This window comes from Chiloscyllium plagiosum, chromosome 34 (assembly GCF_004010195.1).
Source record: "Chiloscyllium plagiosum isolate BGI_BamShark_2017 chromosome 34, ASM401019v2, whole genome shotgun sequence".
NCBI lineage: Eukaryota > Metazoa > Chordata > Chondrichthyes > Orectolobiformes > Hemiscylliidae > Chiloscyllium > Chiloscyllium plagiosum.
In genome coordinates this window covers 35690487-35709962 of record NC_057743.1, presented here as the reverse complement: position 1 = coordinate 35709962, position 19476 = coordinate 35690487, and the positions used below count along the sequence as shown (strand labels likewise).

Sequence of the window (19476 nt, the reverse complement as noted above, 5' to 3'; positions counted from 1 at the left end):
GGAGATTGTCATTCGATTGAAGCCATGTTCCTCAGAGAACTGAACAAAGATATATTTGTGACCACTATGCAGAGTGGGAATCCTATGTATCACACTTTATTGGAGCAGCATACGGAAATCAAGTGCTGCTATTCCTGGAGTTGTCACAAATTAAGAATGTTACCAAAGTGCAAAAAGTCCCCACTTTACCTGTCAGAATGGAGCCAGGCAAACAGCAAACACAAAGTAGGTTTATGCACTTAAAAAGAGTTAAAAAATTATTACAAATAAGTAGATTCTAACCATAGATAAGTGACTATGATCTATTGACATACTCTACTAGTTAAAACTCTAACTCACTCTAAAGCTCTCTCATACACACAAACGTGCAAAAGAACACCGGTATATTCTGGTTGGAGAGAAAAAAACAGGAGAAAGCAGCTCCGTGACCCCAGTGCATAGGGTTCATGAGATGATACTTTTTTTGTTTCCCAGGGCTAGTTTTTCTATCTCTCCTCCATGACCTTTTCACCTTTTGGAGCAGATACATCAACCGCAAAATATGTTACTTACTGGTTAAAGCCGACGCTTACAGCAACCAGTGAGGGAAAATAAATAGGCTTGCTTCAGGTATTTTACAGGAGAGAAAGACACACCATCTCCCTTTTGCAGTAGCCTGAAAGCTTCTGCTAATATTGTTCATGCTCACAAGTGCCAATCAGATAATTGTTATAACTCTGGCCTTTGTCATCACAACTGATTGCAGCTTCACAAATGGGGTGGCACGGTGTCTCAGTGGTTAGCACTGCTGCCTCAACACCAGGGACCTGGATTCGATTCCAGCCTCAGGTGACTGCCTGTATGGAGTTTGCACATTTTCAGTGTCTGCTTGGGTTTCCTCCCAGAATCCAAATATGTGCAGATTAGGTGAATTGGCAATGATAAATTGACCACAGGGATGTGTAGGTTAAATGCATTAGTCTGAGGTCAATGTGGAGTAATACTGTAGGGCAATGGATCTGGGTTGGTTACTTTTCGGAGGATTGAGGTGGACTTGTTGGGCCAAGTGGCCTGTTTCCACACTGTAGGGATTCTATAAAATTGACTACTTGTTGCTGACTCATTCTCAATTTTTGTACTCTCACTGGTAACAGGCACTCTGCTACACCCCACCCTCTCAACTGTTGGAACAGAGCAGCAGTGTAAATGTGACTTCTAATGAGTTTGTGACTTGCTGTTCAAAAGTACAGCAATTCCTGCATTAATAGTCCTTATCCCATTCCAGTCCACAATAAAAAAAAAAGTAGAATTTAAAAAAAACGTATTTAATCATTGGCAACCCCATCTATTTGGGTATGCATGATATTGAAATTGAACTCAACTGTGCAAGTTGCTGAGTTAATTTGTTCAAGGAATGCTGTTGCATGCAGATCTAGATTGCCATGACATAGTGCTGCAGGACAGGCGTCTACAGCTTCTTCGAGTGATACTTTGGTGAATAGGTTAACTATGTCAAATGAGAACATGAACATTGCATCACTATTGATAAGGAAGTCTTTGAAAATGTGGAAGCATTCTTCACTACGATTGAAGAACTTGCTCAGAGCTGATAATAGCTGTTCATCAAACAATTTGACCAGTTCATATTGTGCTGAACTGGTCATATAAGAGTGTGTTAAATGGGCATCACTTTTGTGTGTCCTGGGTAACTCGTACATTTGTCCTTACAGTGAGCTGCAAGGATAAACCATAGTATGTCTATCAGCTTATTGCCCTTACACAAGTCCAGCATATACTTTTATTAAAGCTCGCTTTTGTGTAAAGTTATCTGGTGACAGGTACAATGGATACAGGTTTTACCTCTCACTAAGAATGGCATGCACTCTGCTGATATAGTCAGGGTTATTCAGGAATAACTGTTTCAGTCCCTTTTATTAGGTTATGATTTGTCTGTCCATGTTGGCCTTCAGGCCTTGCAAGGCTGCCAGATATTCACATCGCATGTGAACATTAATAGATCAGCCAGGCATGTATCCATGGGTTCGCAGTTTTCAGTGGACACTAATTGAGGTGGGATAGCTGGGAGTAAGGGAGTTTGAACTCAACGAATATCTTTTGACATTTGAGCGATGAAGGCTCACCAAATTGAAACCACGTACAAGGACAGATTCCTTGCTTTAAGACAGTAGCTGATCAAAGATTTATTACGTGTTTAGTGGCATTGTTAATTCTGTTGCCAAACCACTTCCATTTAAGTGAGTTTATGATGTTGCTATGTTTTGAAGTGGGGAAATGCTCTGAGTGCAAGGCAAAAAACTTCAAGAAAATGTGTTTTGTTTCAGCAGCAGTCAAAATGGTATGAGGAAATGAAATGTGTTGGTGCTTGAGTGCATGAAATGAATGGTGAGAAACAGGTTTGATTCCATTAACTGGCACTCAAGTTTGAGTTGTCATTATTCTTTGCGCTAGCTTCAGGTTGAAGAAGAAGAAATTGAACAAAGCTTTACGCCTAAGTTTGGCTTGTGTCCCAAATGGTTGTGTAGAATATTTCAATGCTTTGACTGTTTTGGCTGTTTCTTGATGGAAACTAAAATGTAAAACTGAGAGAGTGGATTGTATTGGATAATTGCTTTCCAGAAGAGGGGAAAATTAATTACCTTGAGAATATATGGTGACTAGGATGCATTACAAGTATCATTAACAAATATTTTTATAGTGTCTGAAATGCAACAAAACTGAAGATTCCAAATTAAAAACCCAATGAACTGTAGATGCTGTGATAAAAGAAACAAAAATTGAAGTTCTGAAGAAGGGTCACCTGACCTGAAATGTTAACTTTGATTTCTGTTCACAGATGATGCCAGACCTGCTGAGCTTTTCCAGCAACTTCTGTTTTTGATCAAGATTCCAAAGGGCTTAGCAACATCATAAAACAAAGTATGATTCCTAGTCTCATGAGGTATTAGTCAGATGAACAAAAGCTGGGTCAAAATGTTAGGTTTTTCTGGAGCTTGGGGTTTGAACTCAAGGTGCGACCGTCAATTATGAAACAATTAAAATCTAGGTGCAATAACACAAGAATTTTTCAATTCTATTCTAGCTTGTGATCATTGTATTTGAATTGTTTATAAAGTTGGGAATCTCAAAACAAAACTGTTTGAGCCTTTCCACCAGTCAAGTAGTTTTGGGGTCAGTGTTAATATATATACACTTTTGCTTCTGCGTTCTATCGGTACTTTCAATTCCACAAGTAGTTCTGTCAGATTGCCATTTTGACGTCAAATTATAGCTTAGATGTTGAGATAACTGAATTTTACTTATTTGGCTAGCCTTTTAAGAACTCCATAATTTTACTCCTTGAATCCACTGGTTCTTTATGTTTTCATAGGTTATACCAATTGGTGCACAGTTTTGGTACCCTGTTTTATTGAAAGACCAAAATGAAACTGCAAATTGTATCCAGTACCAAACCACTACTTATCAATACTGTGTTGCCTCAGTCTTTGCTTCTTCAAATACTTTCCCTGGTGGCCTCCTGAGCTTCACTTGTCTCAAACTCCAGTAGCCTGAAACATCCTGGCTGAGGTTGCTAATTCTCCAGATTGGCCTGCAATCATAAGGAATTAAAAATCAATTCCCATGATACTGCTTTGTGCAACTCTGGAATGTTAAAAAAAATTGTCTTTTTTAAAATATTTCTGTTTTGTCAGAAAAACATTGAAAATGGGAAAAATGGATGTTTGGCTGTCAGCTTGAGCATTACCCAATTAGCTAATGGGTCCTTTTGGTTACCAACTGGGATTGAGTGGAGTACCTCGGAAGGATGGATGTTTGTCTTACTAATAGCTGGAATATGTGGGCAAATCATGTAATGAAACTTCCTGGCATATATTTAATCACAGTTGGAGACCCTAATTCCAGCCCATACTGAGTCCTGCTTGCTTTTCGAGTCTTTCCCAACCTGTCTGGTGCCCCTGTCCCCTGAATACTGAATTCAAAATAATTTCTCAAGCACCTTAATTGTCTTGTTGCAGTCTACTTCTGGCTCTTAGTCTCCATCTCTGTTACTTCCATTGTACAGATTTGCTTTCCGTTATTAGCAAGATTGTCAGCTAACGTGATTTTATTATCTCAAACCTTACTTTTCCAGACCTTTTTTGTCTTGTTACTACTTTTCCTTACCATAACATGCTCCAGATGAATGTTTTCAATAACTCCGCTCACAGTTAGCGATTCTAACTTGCTTTAGCTCTCAGCCCTCCTGAGTTCAGCATCTTGTGCATCCAGAAAATATCAATTCCAGGCTTCTTTCACCTGTTATTGCTCTATGTATTGTGGGATTTTCTTTTGTATTTTAACACAGCACAAAGTGCTTGCTAACACCTTTTTTCATCAAGTCTTTCAGAAGTTAAATTAATGTTCAAGATAATCAATTCATCAAATTTAGAAGGAAAAATCTATATTGTGGCAAAGATTAGTGAAAGGGTAGAGGGTTGGGAAAGTTTTAAAAACTAACAAATGATGACCAAAGCCAACAATAAAGGAGAAAATAAACTTTGAGAATAAACTTGCAAGTAAGACAGCAAGGGTTGCTTTAAATATATAGGAAGGAAAAGAGAGGCCAAAGTTGACGTAAGCCTCTTGGAGAACAAGGCTAAGAAAACAATGAGGAATGGCAGAGGAATTGAATAGCTACGTTGCTATTAGCATCTTCTATGAAACACTAATGCATTCCAAAAATACCATATTATCCAAGGTGGAAAAGGAGCATAAGAAGTAAATATTAATGGGGCTAAAGAGCTGCAAAGACCCCTCCACATGATGGGTTGTACACTAGAATTAAAATTAGCAGCTACAGCGATGATTGATATACTGGTAGTAATCTTCTTAGAATCCTTGGCTTCTGAAAATGTCTCTGAGGATTGGAAAACAACCTATGTAGAACCTTTATTTTAAAAAGGGAAGGAGACAAAACATAGGTCAGTTAGCTTAACAAATGTTAACAGTCTATTATAAAGGATGTAATAGCAGAGCATTTAGAAATCCATAGTCAGCATGAGTTCGTGAAAGGGAAATCATGCCAATCAAATTTCTAAGAATTCTTTTGAGGAATATTCTGAACAGTTTTGCTCCGCTTATCTAAGAAATGATGTACTGGCAATCCATTCGAGAAGGTTCACTGATCCTAGGTATGGAGGGACTGACTTGTAAGAAGAGATTGGGCCTATATTCATTGGCGTTTAGAAGAATGAGAGGCAACTGTATAGAAACAAAGAAGATTCTTAGCAGGCTTGACAGGATAAATGCAGAAAGGTTTTTTTGCCCTTGTTAGAGAGTCTAGAACTTGAGACATAATCTCAGAATAAGAGATTGCTCTTTTAAGACGCATGCCATTATTGTCTGAGGGTAGTGAATCTGTGGAATTCCTTACCACTGAGAGTTGTAAGTGCTGGATCATTGAGTATTTTCAAGACTGAGATGGACAAATTTTTAAGCGTTAAAAGAATCTAGGGTTTTGGGGAAAAGGCAAGAAAGTGTAGTTGAGGATTATCAGATCAGCCATAATTAAAATTAGATCTTATTGTCACACTCATTCAAGTATAGGAATACAGGACTGAAAATGTGTTGCTGGAAAAGTGCAGGTCAGACAGCATCCAAAGAGCAGGAGAATTGACGTTTTGGGCATGAGCCCTTCTTCAGGAACTTGGATGCTGCCTGACCTGCTGTGCTTTTCCAGCAACACATTTTCAGCTCTGATCTCCAGCATCTGCAGTCCTCACTTTCTCCTCCTATAGGAATGCAGGAATCCAGTGAAAAGTATACAAAGTTGCCATTCTCCAGTGGCATCTTTTTTAGAAAAACCAGAATTAAAAAGGCAACAGAAATATAAGAAACAGAGCCAAAAGGAAAGAAAAACGTCCAGATGTGAAGAAAGAAAAGTGTCCAAATCTTAAAAGTCCAATCTCAATACAGGTATATGGAACATTCAGCCTCTGATTCAGGCCACTAGACTTGATGGGCTGATTAGCCTCCTCCTACATGGTCTTGTGGTCCAGTTACTAATTTTGAAAATCTTCAAGCCAAGTGGAACAATCTGTAACTTGATAACAACTGCAGCATTATTTTTGAAGCCTGAATTGGAAAGCAATAAATCTATTCATGTTCAAGCAAGAGTGATTCATCCATCTGTCAGGCCCAGTGTTGTATCTTATTGTTGATTTTCAGTGTTCATTGTTGTTCTGGTTTTCCTTTTGATAACTAATGTCATTCCCAACAGCTCCCTGGGGTATATCTTCTCATCATAGATATATTTTCCATCTTTCACTTTTTCAGTTCAGCACATACTTTCTGTTGATAGGAAAGTCAGCACGCCCGATAGTTTTGAATTTGAAAATTTTTTAGAAAGTTCTCTTTTGTTACTTTTTTTCTAATTAATCCTAGTACAAGAAGTGGGAAGATGAATTTGTGGTATTGCAATTTTGAAGTCTGAAGAAATTTATTTTCTGTCAGCAAATTAGACTTTCAATCAGTATGAACAGGAAGTAGTTTGTATTATCCATACAATTCTTATTGAGATTCCTTACTCTCTCTTGAATGATTTATAAACGATTAAATATTAATTGTGGTTACTGGTAGTTTATTTCACAAATTCACAACTCTAATTATTATTTCTTTTGCTTTGAGGTCAGCTAACAACAAGTAGCTTGTTCACAGTTCAAAGTTATTTGATTCCCTTGATTGTGTTACTACCTTAATGCTGGGCTATCCAGGTCAACTGTTCTGTGTCTTTCCATTTCGTGTTCTCTGCTAGAACATTTCAGTTTCTACAATTCTGCTTTACTTTGTTATTGTGATTTCTTTTATTATTTAGATATTTAGATCTTGCATATTGCAACAACTTTTCCTGCTTAAACTTTATACTTAATAGGGCCAAAAAAAAAGTGGTGTGGATAATTCTGATAAATTAATAGTTTCTATTCGAGCAGATTTGCGTAATTTGTGTACAGTTGTCTTCTATACACTCTCTCTCTCTCTCTCTTGAGCTAGATGACTGCAATCCCTCCCGTATCTGTGATTTATAATGTAATGTATCACACTCGCAAATTAGAAAATGGTTTGTTTTTCATTGGATATAATTTTAAACTTCTCAACAAATGTTGCAATTTGTCAACGCTTTTTGTTTTGTGGTGGAAGACAGATGAGACATTGCAGTGAAATTTTTGATGCTGCATGGAAAATTAAATATAAACATTCCAATGGCACGAAATACTCCTCTAGGTAAACACTTTGTTTTTTCTTTTCCATTCTTTCTTTTGTGTAAAATCTTATCTCTTGCTCAAGTGCTTTTGTGGATTATACTTTTGTGTGTGATTCATTGATGCTGTACTGGAGTTGCCGACTACTCGAGCTGAATTTTCCTTTTTAAATCATGTTGTGTGGTATGGGGTCAATTCTTTTTTTGTAGCGTAATTTAGCAAATTATTTTTCAGCACAAGTCATCACTCTAGACAGACTGTGTACTGGTGCGGTCACAACTAAAGAATTACATTTTTGACTCTAACACAGTCGCTGTATCTCAAATTTACATTATGTGAGATGTTATAACATGCAAATACAAATTCTTATGAAATGAAAATTTACAATATTGAATTATTCAATTGATGTGGAGTCCATTAAAGTGGCAATCAATCTATTTCCCCAAAGAGTATCTCCTGAACTACTGCAGTTTTGAGATAGATGCATTTGCAAGGAATTGTCTTGGGTTTTCCTGGTTCTGAGTTATTTGTGTATTTTGTTGAAACGTTTAACATTGCTCTATTCCTTTGCAACCTCTATTTCTTCATCTTTTCAGCCTCCCTCCATCCCTTTGCAGACTCTGTTGCCATACCCCTTTGCTGACCATCCCTCGCCGTTTGCAGCCTTCCCACATGTGCACGTGTACGCACACACCCTCCCACTCATTCACGCACTCTCATATGCTGTTTAGCACTCAGTCCTGGCAGTCTCCTTCCCTGACAAAATGTTCATCGTGTACTATTTGAAATTGCTACCTGTTGGCAACAATTTGATCCAGCAATTCTTTTTACATTTCCCTGGTGCAAGATCCTTTCTCTGTATGGAAAACTTGGAGGAAAAGGTAGAAATTAATTTCAGAGTTCAATAAACAAATGGATACTCACCCAGGAAACACTAAGTTGTCACAAAAGTTAAAATTTCTTTCTTGTCTGATAAATCCAGGTTAACAGAAAACACAAATGAGGTTTCTGTACCTGACAAGGTTAACTAATTATTAAGTTAAAAGTCACACAACACTAGGTTATAGTCCAACAGGCTTAATTGGAAGCACACTAGCTTTCGGAGCACTGTTCCTTCATCAGGTGGTTGACCACTGCTCCTTCATCAGGTGGTTGACCACCTGATGAAGGAGCAGCGCTCCGAAAGCTAGTATGCTTCCAATTAAACCTGTTGGACTATAACCTGGTGTTGTGATTTTTAACTTTGTACACCCCAATCTAACACTGGCATCTCCAAATCATAACTAATTATTAGGAGTCCACAGATTACAACCACAGCAAACTGAAATAAACTGTTGACCTATAACCCTCTACTAGTTAAAACTCTAACCTCCTAAAAATTCTCTACACACATACAGAGAGAGACAAAAGGAATTGTTCTGAGTTGAGGGCAAAAAATTACTGGGGACTCGGTTTAATAGCACTTGTCATTGGGACTCGATGGAATGTTCCTTTTTTTCCAAATCTTTCTGTTGTCTGATCTTTTCCTTCAGGTTCTATCACTTCTTGACATGAGACAGAGTGCAGGTTAATGATTTATGGACTCGCCAACTTATTGGTTAAAAGCAACAGCTCACACCAAATGTTGGAATAAAATAAACTGACTTTGTTCAGAGTTTAGAAATTTACTGGTGAGAGAAGCACACCACTTGCCCTATCAACAGTCCTGAAGGCTTCTGCAGGTATCATTCATACCAACAAGCTGTTCAGCGACCCAAGAACTAGTCAGATAGTTGTTTTCAGGCTAATGGCCTTTGGCATCCATAACTGATCACAATTTCACAATCCAATCAGCAACCTACTGCCAGCCAAAGCTCACATTGTATTCGATACAAGAGTCTGTACCTCTTCCTTCAAGCTTCGTTAAAGTGGCAATGTAAACACCGCACAAAGTTTCAATGGCTTGCTTCTTTCAAAAAAAAATCTGCAATTTCTTTCCTGTAGCACAGTCCATTCCCTATTCAGTCCACAATCAAAGGTTAAGAGAAATGAAAAGAAGTGTTCATCACAAGAAAAGTGCTGGAAATACTCAGTGAGTCTGCTTAATGACCTTGCATCTGGAAAAGATTCAAGGTATAAGCAGGTGTCAGGCACGTATAATGGCAGGAAAAGGGGTGATGGAACAAAGGTGAAAGGTAACAGGATGGAAGGCAGGAAAGATTGTGAATGTTTCCTCCACTTGGTGTATATCCTGCCTAAAAACAAGTCTGGGAATTTGAAATCAAACAGTCAGGAATATTAAATGACACTTAAATTTGTCCACACACAAAAGCCCAGGAGGGATTATAAGAGTGGTACTCTACATTTAATTTAATTATGTTTTTATTGGTGTATTATTGGTTGAATTGTAATATTTTCAATTTCATTGCCAAATGTGCCAATCAAGTTAAATTGCTGCTAGAAATGGATGAATTTATATTGCTTGGTCCCCTGCCTTTTACACCCAAGCACAAGGAGTGAAATCTGAATGTACATTTATCTGTACTAGAATTTTTGCATAGAATGAAAATTAATCATTTGGTTTCGTTATTTCTGTTTATAGGGTGCAGACATATGCTTTAGTGTCAGAAATGTTCAATCATATGTTTCAATTTTTGTACAAAGTTAATTTTTGTGTGATTTTTAGTCATCTAGGTGAGTAATAATAGTTCTGTGATTTGGCTTACAGTGAGAGTTTTGATGTGCAAGTATTTCAGTCAAGCACATTTTTTTTAAAACGGCAAAATACTTGTATGTAATTTTGAATTAATTTGAGAACCTCTTGTTTTTTTCCAACCATTTCTGTTATAAGCAATTAGTAGATCTCCTGGGCATTGATCATAGTGAGTTGGCAGATATACTGTAGTATTATCTGGATTTGCTAAGCATGCCAGCTGTCCTCACCGGCTCTGGGGAGCAGATTACAGGCAACTGGACAGCATTTATTTTATTGAGCAACCTGTCTTAAGGGCAAATGATCCACACTGCTGGACATCAAGACTGAAAAGGTTAGGGTAGAAGATAAGGTAATCAGAATAATTTGTTGGCAAACATGGCCTTTTAAAATGTCAAATGTTAAAAATGTGAGTGCCGCAGTCTTCAAGATCTGGGACTCAGTAAGTTACAGCAGAAATAAATGACTTGCTGGAAAAGGACACATTTTGTTAAAGCTGCTCATCTGGCAGTCTACAGGACAATTTGCAAGAATACTAATTTAAGGGGAAAACTAACAAAAGTGTGACTGCAACGCAATGAAGATAAGAAAGGACAGGATTTAGAACATTGGAAGAAAAAGCTAATTTCAGAGAAATGATGAACGTAGCAATAGTGCCAAAATAGAGCTGTGAATTGAGAGTTTGCGTCCAGCAGCAGGTTGTACCTGATGTGGCAAAGATTATCTTCTGTAACACATACTGGGAATGAATACTTGTGGTATTGAAATATCCAATAGGCATTCACTACAGTTAACTCTGTTCACAGGAACATTAGTGTCTGAGCAAACATTCAGCTCTGAAGATACACAGAGCAGCATGTTTCCAATAGTTCGTGCTTTGGGTGATGCATTAACGATCCTTAATGTCCTCAGGTTACATGCTATGTTGCAATGATTATATTCTGATCATGTCTCTTAAAAATATGCTGTCATACTGACTGTGAAATAACAGTTTATGCATTTGGGCACGAGATCTGTGCCTGTGCTCCTGGATCCTCAGATTGCCCTGTGCAGTGAAGAGTATCCTTAAAATGAACTTTGCAAGGTCAGGATGCTTGAGGTGGTCATCCTAGTGGCTAGACTTGGTAAAGTTATCAAACTTTTTTTGGGACAAAAAGCAGTTCTGAGACAAGTTACCATTTTTTAGAGGTGGTCATGTCAAAACAATTTTTCAAGGTTTGCAGTCTTTTGCATAATGTCAAGTAGTTAAATTAACTTAACTCTAGTGTAAAAGCAGCAGTTGAAAAGAAGATTGGATGCTAATAATGAAGTGATTGTTTGTTAGGCTGCTTTTTTTTTCTTGTGTCCTTTCCAGGCAAATGCACAGGTTTTGAAGCTACCTATCTATTGGAAGAAAATCTGAAAACTCAGTAGGAAGTTAACAAATGTTCAAGGTGGAGATTCTTGGTGAAAAATTTGGATATTTGTTTGGAATGAACATTCACAGTTGAAGAGAACTATGAAAGAGGCAACATGGAAGCCAAGAATGTCAGTGAATGAAGATGCAAGAGTAAAGCTAAGAGGTAGTATCTGTTGGCTGCATTTGTACCAAGTTCAACTGCAGATTATTAAACTTTCATAATAACTGATTTCTGTTTCCTCAAAGCACTGCAGAAGTACAGGAGTTGAGGCTGCACGTAAAGATTCATGCATCAGAGAAGTTAGTTAAATTCTTTCAAAGCTCTGTACATATGATAAATAATTTTCTTTGCCTATTTCTTTGAGTCACATTAATGTTCAAACAGAGGAGAATCAATCTCTTCTGGAATCAAACTCTTTTTAACAGGTTCATTTTCACGTTTGATGAGAGGGGTGCTGATGAGATGTTTCCACATTTAAATGTATAATGAAGCATGGGAGGAGGATCCTCTGTCAGCCAATACCAGGTGATTGATCTCCCAGCTCAAAAGAATCTCACGAAAGGTGATTGACATGAAGCATTAACTCTGTACCAACTTTCATGCCAGGATTGCTGAATATTTCTAAAATATTCTGTTTTATTTTGAGCATCTGCAGCATTTTGCTTCAAAATGACCATCCTTCGCTGATTCTAGTCAATCTTTGTCTACTTCACACCCTATCCAGGCTGTCTTTTTAAACCTTGGTTTATAACCTTTGAGCCCCTGAGATGAGATTGTGATATCTTGGAATGCATGCGATCTTAATTGTAGTATTCTCTGTTTTCTACATTTAAGTGAAGATGATCCAAAATAGTTCTATAACTCAACAGTATTCTTCCATCATGTACATTTTGTGCAGGATTCATGCACTGACATTTTTACATCTTCAGATTTGCATAATATATTTACACTACCTGATGTGTGATGCTTTGCTTTTCAACTTGTTTAAAACGAAGGGTTACATGTTTCCTTCTTAAATACGATTGGAGGAATTATTGCTCTATGTTTATGCTTTCCACCTCCATCCTATTGAGAGAGATAGCTGCTCTGATACTGATTCATTGTATTTAATACATATAGTAAAATGGATGTTGCTGAGAGCGGAATAATACTTTGCTCAGTATTCATCTGTGCATGCTTTCAGTGATGGAAGCTAACAGATTTCTTTTCCTGTTTCGTTCTCTCTTCCACTTGCTCCTCCACACTTTCTCATCTCCAAAACCTATCCCCTCCCTGACATCCCATTCTCATTCCCCACATGCCAGTTTCCTCCTGCTTTCTCCAGGCCCCTATTTCCCTCTACTGCATCCCACTTTCCCCTGTCTCTCTCCATGCACACCCTCACCCCCTTTATTTAATTTCTACTGTCTTAATCAGCTATTTACCAAGATATTTGTTTGTAAATTTGCTGACGATTAGGTTCAAGGGCTGCAAACCATTAATATTGGTTAGCTCGATCCTTGAATCACAGATTGTGTTCTATTTTACTCTGTTAGACCATGGCCAATTTAAAGAAAGTCCTGAACTTTTGATCATTTTTGCATTCCTATTGGGAAAGTGGAATTGCCAATTTAGATTCCAGCTTCTGGCAATAGTTTAAAACCTATCTAAATTATTTCATGTTTTGGTACCTGAAGAATCCATTATTTCTGTAAAGAAAATGTTCATTAATTTTTGGAAACTGTTAATATTTGTTAGCCAGTTGACTCCATTATTGACTCTGAGTTCTGTATTTATTTATGAAATAATCCAAATTGAAATTCTCAGTTTGTGCGAAGTTAATTGGTTGAGATTGTTTACTGGTAGAAAAGTTTTTAAATACAAGTTAAGGCTCTTGTGAGAAAGTGATATGAAGGAAATAGAATTTGTGACATGCTAACTAACTATGTAGAGACGGAATGCCTTTCATAACAGTAGGACTTGAAGGAGTAAGTTGAATAAATCCAAAAAAAAGGTTACATTTGTTCTATGCTTTTGGTACTGAAAGTGCATGTTTTCTTGTGTATAAGTTATCCTAACAGAATATCCTTGTTGGCTGCCAGTTTATGCTTGATCATGCTTCAAATCAAGTTTATTATTTTTCTGAGAAATATGTGCATTTTCTGCATGATTTATCTTGTCAGTAGTGATTGTGTTGATTCTCATTAGCATGCACAGTATTCCAGCGGACCTCATTATTTTCTCCAGATATCCAGCAGCTATCCTGTTTTGTAACAGATTGGCTTGAGCCCAGGCCATTTAAATATACAGTAGGTAATATCAAAACCAGCCTATATCTTGTATGTGCAAACAAGATTTCGTGGTTTACGCTGAATAGTACACATTAGCAATAAAAAGTAGTAAGCTGGTATTTGTCTGGAGCTTTGCAAAGGATAATTCCTGAGTGGTGGTAGCTTTTCTATTTGGTATGGTTTATAATTTCAGTACTAAATTATAGATGGCTAAATATGCAAATTCAGTATGGTGTATTCATTAATAATGGTAATGTTTTAGTTGAATGTTCAGTGTCAGCTCACTGCAGCTGATTTGTCTTAAAAATCCATTAAGCGACACATATTCTTTGCTAAAGTGTGAAATAGTTCATTATTGAAGAGATGTAAAATGTGCCTATTTTGTACTACTTTTGTAACTATTACATTATTCAAAGAAGGGATGTAACACTAGAGTAAAAACACATCTTTTGATGCGTTCAAGAGTTCTGTGGTTATATTTGAGACAAATCCATTTGAAGGCTAGGCCATGAGGATATTGGGCTAAATTTGCAAGTAATTTGCTATATCTTAGTTTTCATTTAGCAGCAGTACTACTGTCTTTATCTAAATGAAATGTAATGTTACTTAAATTACAGTGCCTGAAAATTCTCATGGTCTCAATTACAGTCTTGATGACTTATTCTTCTGCTTAACTGTTACATTAATGCAAATCATGCTAGTAGGTGTGAAAAGATAGTTGCTCTGTGCTGTGTAATGCAATGGGTTTGAGTGATTTCAAAGACTTACAGACTACTAAATTCATTTTCATAGCCCTGCAGTTTTGTGTGCCGATATTTTTGCTACAGTTTGATGTTATATCAAATGAAGTTGCATAATCCACTGTCACTGGATAACTTACTGCAAAGATGGAAAGTTGGTGCATTAGGCTGTCCTGTCAGTGCATAGCCTCTGCATCATCTCACCTTCTGTGGGGTGTGAGGTGACACACTGCAGTCAAGTATGCCATGTCTCTAGGCTAATTGCAGGAAGTTTTGAAAGGGCCTTGGCACCCAGAGCTGTGGTGCATACTCCAATGATATGGGAGCTGGTGGCTCCATATTGTGTATGGGCTCTGGCATTTGTAAATGGACTCCATTTATGGGTCAAATGGTACCCACTATGTTGTTGATCTGGTTCAGGTGAGTCAAAGGCCCTATAATCAGCTTCTGGACTTGGACTGAGTGGGATTTAGAGGTAGAGACGCCTCCTTTGGGATTCACTGTTTAAGGTTGAGTGGAAGATGGCAGATGTTCAACAAGTTGGTCTCCAAATCCTGTCCAGGCAAAACAAGAAATCATATTGTACTAAAATGATGCCTGTTTGTGTATCCATACTTCAGGTGCAGGCTCCAGGCATTGTTTTATTCACACAAGCAATTGTGAGCATATGTTTTTAGTGTACAGAGCTTCATCAGCAATCTTAGCAATGCATTCAGGACAAACTGTTAGACTGCAGTGAGATCCTGAAAGCATGTCTGAGAACCACAGCAGCCTGTACTTATGCAGCAAAAGGTGAAGCTTGCATGAATTCAGTCTGATATTCCACTATCGCATTTTAATATTGGATTACTTGTGGGAACTTTGGTATAGGGTCTTCGATGCTGTGTTGGCAAGTCTGGCAATGAATTTGTCCACCACTTTCATCTTGGAAAGGACAGGCTGTAAGCTTTATGCGGAGCCCTTTACAAGGTCGATCACAAATTCCTGTGCGCTCTTTAACAGTGATTGTCTGATTGGCAAAGTATTTCTATTCACATATCCTTTTGGTGCAAACCACATTGAGGGCTTCCTCTAAGTTCCCTGCAGCTCTGTGTGGCCTTCCTGCCTGTGAACCTATATCTATGTGCCATTTATCCTTCCCTGCCCAGGTTTAAGATGTCCTATGATGTATTACTGCCTTGTAGCGCTCAGTCAATGAAACTTAATCTTCTAATTTACTATAGTTTGAAAGTAAATGGACTAGATATTTTTGGCTGGGGATATAATGAGTAAGCTTTGCATGGTCAGGAGTGAGACACAGGCTGAATGAACATGTACTTCAGGAGAAGCCAGCGTGGGAATTCGGTGTAGAGGGGAAGGGGTGCTTTTTGCTAGCTCTTAGCTTCTGAAGGATCTTCTTTAACAGGATAAATTGAAGCCCAGGATCAGGGGTTATAGCTACTAATTTGACTATCTATTACAGGTTGCTCTCAGATTGAAGATAAATAGGGGAAATATTTACAGGCTACAAACTAAAAGATGAATACACTTTTAAGAGAAATCAAATTAAGAACTATGTAATTAAATTGGAAAAGCTGGTCCAGGCAATGTGCTGTAACTGCATGATATGGGAGCTGGTGCCTCCTCATTGTGATTCATCGTGACTACATTTGTAGCAAGCCTAGGTTGCTTGAAGTCTGGCTCAGTGTTGTTGAGAATTGGATTATGAGCTTTGAACACTGTGAAACATCAGGGAGGGAGTGAGTTACCTGGATACTGTATTCCAGGAGGCAGTTACACCCCTTAGATTAACTGTTGTGGTCAGGGACAGGTGGCTATGTCTATGTGCAAGGTCGTTAGAGAGATGCAGGAAGTACTGCTGAAGGAGCTTTGCCCTTGAGGTGGTCTAATAGGTTTGAGATTCTTTCTCCATGTGTGGATGAGAATGTGGACTGTAGAGAGGATGAGCAAACTGTTCATAGCACCATGGTATAGAGAACCATTTGAGACCTCAAAGAGAGTTTCAAATGGGGATAGTGTAGACACGGGAACTGATATTGTTCTCTCTGGCCACAATCGAGAGTCCCAAAGGCTGTGTTGTTTGCCTGGTGCCCAGGTTAAGGATATTGCATCTGGGCTTGAGAGGAGTTGGGAGTGGGAGTCCTATTCTTGTGGTCCACATAGCTACTAATGATGTAAGTAGAAAGAGGTTCTGCTGAGGGAATATGAACAGCTAGGGGCTAAATTAAAAAAGCAGAACTAAAACGGTAATAATATCTGGATTGCTATGTGAGCTATGAGCAAATTGGCATTGGGTCAAAAAGATTAGAGGTAAAGGCCTGGCTCAAAGATTGTTGTGGGAAAGACAGGTGGAATTTGCACCAGTGCTGGGAAAGGATGGATGTGTTCTGATGGGACAGGCTCCACCTGAGTGTTCTGGTGAATTGCATAATGAAAGCCATGGGTTAGGCTTCAAATTAAATCGGTGAAAGGGAAGACTGCAGATGGTGGAGATTTAGCGTCAAGAATAATCTGCTGGAAAAGCACAAACAGGTCAGGCAGCAACCAAGAAGCAGGAGAATCGACCGTTTCGGACAAAAGCCCTTCAGGAATGAAAGGCTTTTGCCCGAAACTTCGATTCTCCTGCCCCTTGGATGCTTCAGATTAAATAGTAAATCATGGAAAAAGTTAAGGGTGAGGAGGGCTCAGCAGAGATTAAAGCTTCCAGAGTACACAATAGGATAGAGGGTATGGAAAGGCTTAGAAATCTAACTTTAGGCACAGCCGATGTGCGGACAGTGAATGCAGGATTGAGGGTGTTGTACTTAAATGCATGCAGTATGCGAATCAAGATAAATGAGTTTGGAGCGCAAATTGAAATTGATTTTTGTAATGATTTGGGTATCAGAGATGTGGCTGCAAGGGGACCAAAGCTGGGAACAAAATATGCATGGACACACATCCCATCGAAACGACAGGCAGATAGGCAGAGGGGGCAGGTTGCTGTGTTAGTAAGAAATGGAATTAAATCACGAGTAAGAAGTGATATAAAGCCGGATGGTGTAGAATCTGTATGGGTAGAGTTGAACTGCAAAAGAGAAAAGACCCTGATGAGAGTTGCGTACAGGCCTCCTAGCAGTAGTTAGGATGTGGGGAAGAAAATAAATCAGGAGACAGGAAAGGCATGTAAGAAAGGTACTATAGCAAATTGTTTTAATCGGCATCTTTTAAAAAACAGCATACTCTACGGACTGGCAAAAAATGACTTGCCGAGTATACTAGATGTTTACTGTATTCTCGTGATCTCTGCAATGTCCGAAAAGTCAGTTGAGGGTACAAATGAGAAGGCTCCCTGTTGGTACGTTTATTTATTGTAAAGTTGCATTATTATTTGCTTTATACTGGAAATAATGTACAACTCATGTACTACATTTCTATTGCTTAGTAGGTGTTTTTATGTTGTTTATGTGGACATCTTAATCAACTATCGCACTCCTCCCATCGGTACCTGTTAATAATAAAAGGTTTGCGGTATTACACTAAACATGGGGAACTTCGATGTGCAGGTGAATTGGGAAAATCAGATCTCAATCAAAGGAATTTTTGGAATGCATGTGAGTCTTTTTTTTTGGAGAGCTTGTGGTAGAACCTGTAGGGAACAGGAAGTTCTGGATTTGGTGGTTTGTAATGAGACAGACTTGATTATGGAATTAATGGTGAAGGAACCCAAAGTGGTCAGTGATCATAATAGGATTGATAGAATTCACCGTGCAGTTTGAAAGGGAGATGCACAATCAGATGTAATAGTGTTACAAATGAGTAAAGGTAACTACAAAGACATGAGGGAGGAGCTGACTAGAGTTGATTGGAAGGGGAGCCAAGCAGGGAAAATGGTGGACTGGCAGTGGCAGACATTTCTGGGGGTAATTTGGGAACACAGCAGAAATTCATTCCAAGGAAGAAGAAACACAATAAGAGGAGGACAAGGAAAGTAGGAACAGCATAAAAGCAAAAGAAAAAGCAGAGAATGTAGTGAAGATTTGTGGGAAGCCTTTAAAAACCAGTAGGGGATAATTTTAAAAAAAGCAATACGATGTCAGAAAATCAAATGTGAGCGTAAGCAAGCTATGACTATAAAAGAATATTCCAAGAGTTATTTTGGGATATCTGAAAGTAAGAGGCGAGAGTGCACACAGGGTCTGGAAAGTGAGGTTGGAGAAGTAGTAACGGGGGGGATGAAAGAAATGGTGGAGGAATTGAATAGGTACTCTGCATTAGTGGAAGACACCAGCAAAATACCCAACTTCAAGATAGTCAGGATGCAACGATAAGTATAGTGGCCATCATTAAGGAGAAGGTGCTGGAAAGCTGGAAGGTCTGAAGGCAGATAAATCACCTGGCCGGATGGACTAAACCCCAGAGTTCTGAAAGAGATCGCTGAGGAGACTGTAGAGATATTGGCTAATATAACACTTCTGTTTAAGAAAGGAAGGAAGCTGAAGACCGGAAACTATCGGCCAGTTAGTGTGACTTTGGTTGTTGGTAAGAGTTAGAATCCATTTTTAAGGATGAGATTGTAGAATACTTGGAAATATATGGTATATTATATCTGAGCAAGCATGGCATCATCAAGAGGAAGTCAGCCTGACAAATCTGTTAGAGTTCTTTGAGGACGTTATGTTTAAGTTAGACAAAGGCGAACCAGTGAACATGATCTGATTGGATTTCCAGAATGCTTTTAACAAGGTGGTAAACAAAATAAGAACCCATGGTGTTTGGGACAACATACTGGCATGGATAGAGGATTGGCTGACTGGCAGATGGCAGAGAGTAGGGGTAAAGGGGTCTTTGTCAGGATGGCAGCTGGTGACTAGTGGACTTCCACTGAGGTTCATGCTTGGACCACAACTATCCAGATTATACATTTACAATCTGGACGAAGGACTGAGGGCATTGTTACTAAATTTGCAGATTATACAAAGATAGGTGAAGGGACAGAGTGTTGAGGAAGCAGGAAGACTACAGAAGGACTTGGACAGGCTAGGAGAGTGGGCAGAGTGGTTGCAGATGAAATACAATGCGGGGAAGTGTGAGAATATGCAGTTTGATAGGAAGGATAGAGGTGTAGACTCTTTGTCCATACTCAATGGAATATAGAAG

At 38.5% G+C, this 19476-nt stretch overlaps 1 protein-coding gene across 8 annotated transcripts in view; it reads left to right on the top strand.

Moving 5' to 3' along the window:
• Positions 1–19476, top strand: part of rerea (arginine-glutamic acid dipeptide (RE) repeats a) — a 558826-nt gene that overhangs the window by 99429 nt on the left and 439921 nt on the right. The window contains exon 1 of one of the 8 annotated variants that reach the window (XM_043676156.1): positions 11328–11489. The exons of 6 other annotated variants lie outside the window; for them this stretch is intronic. The gene's annotated coding sequence lies outside the window, so the exon portion shown is untranslated. Of the gene's footprint in view, positions 1–11327; positions 11490–11873; positions 11890–19476 lie in introns of those variants that run through there. One more of the 8 variants, XM_043676155.1, reaches the window with a different exon arrangement.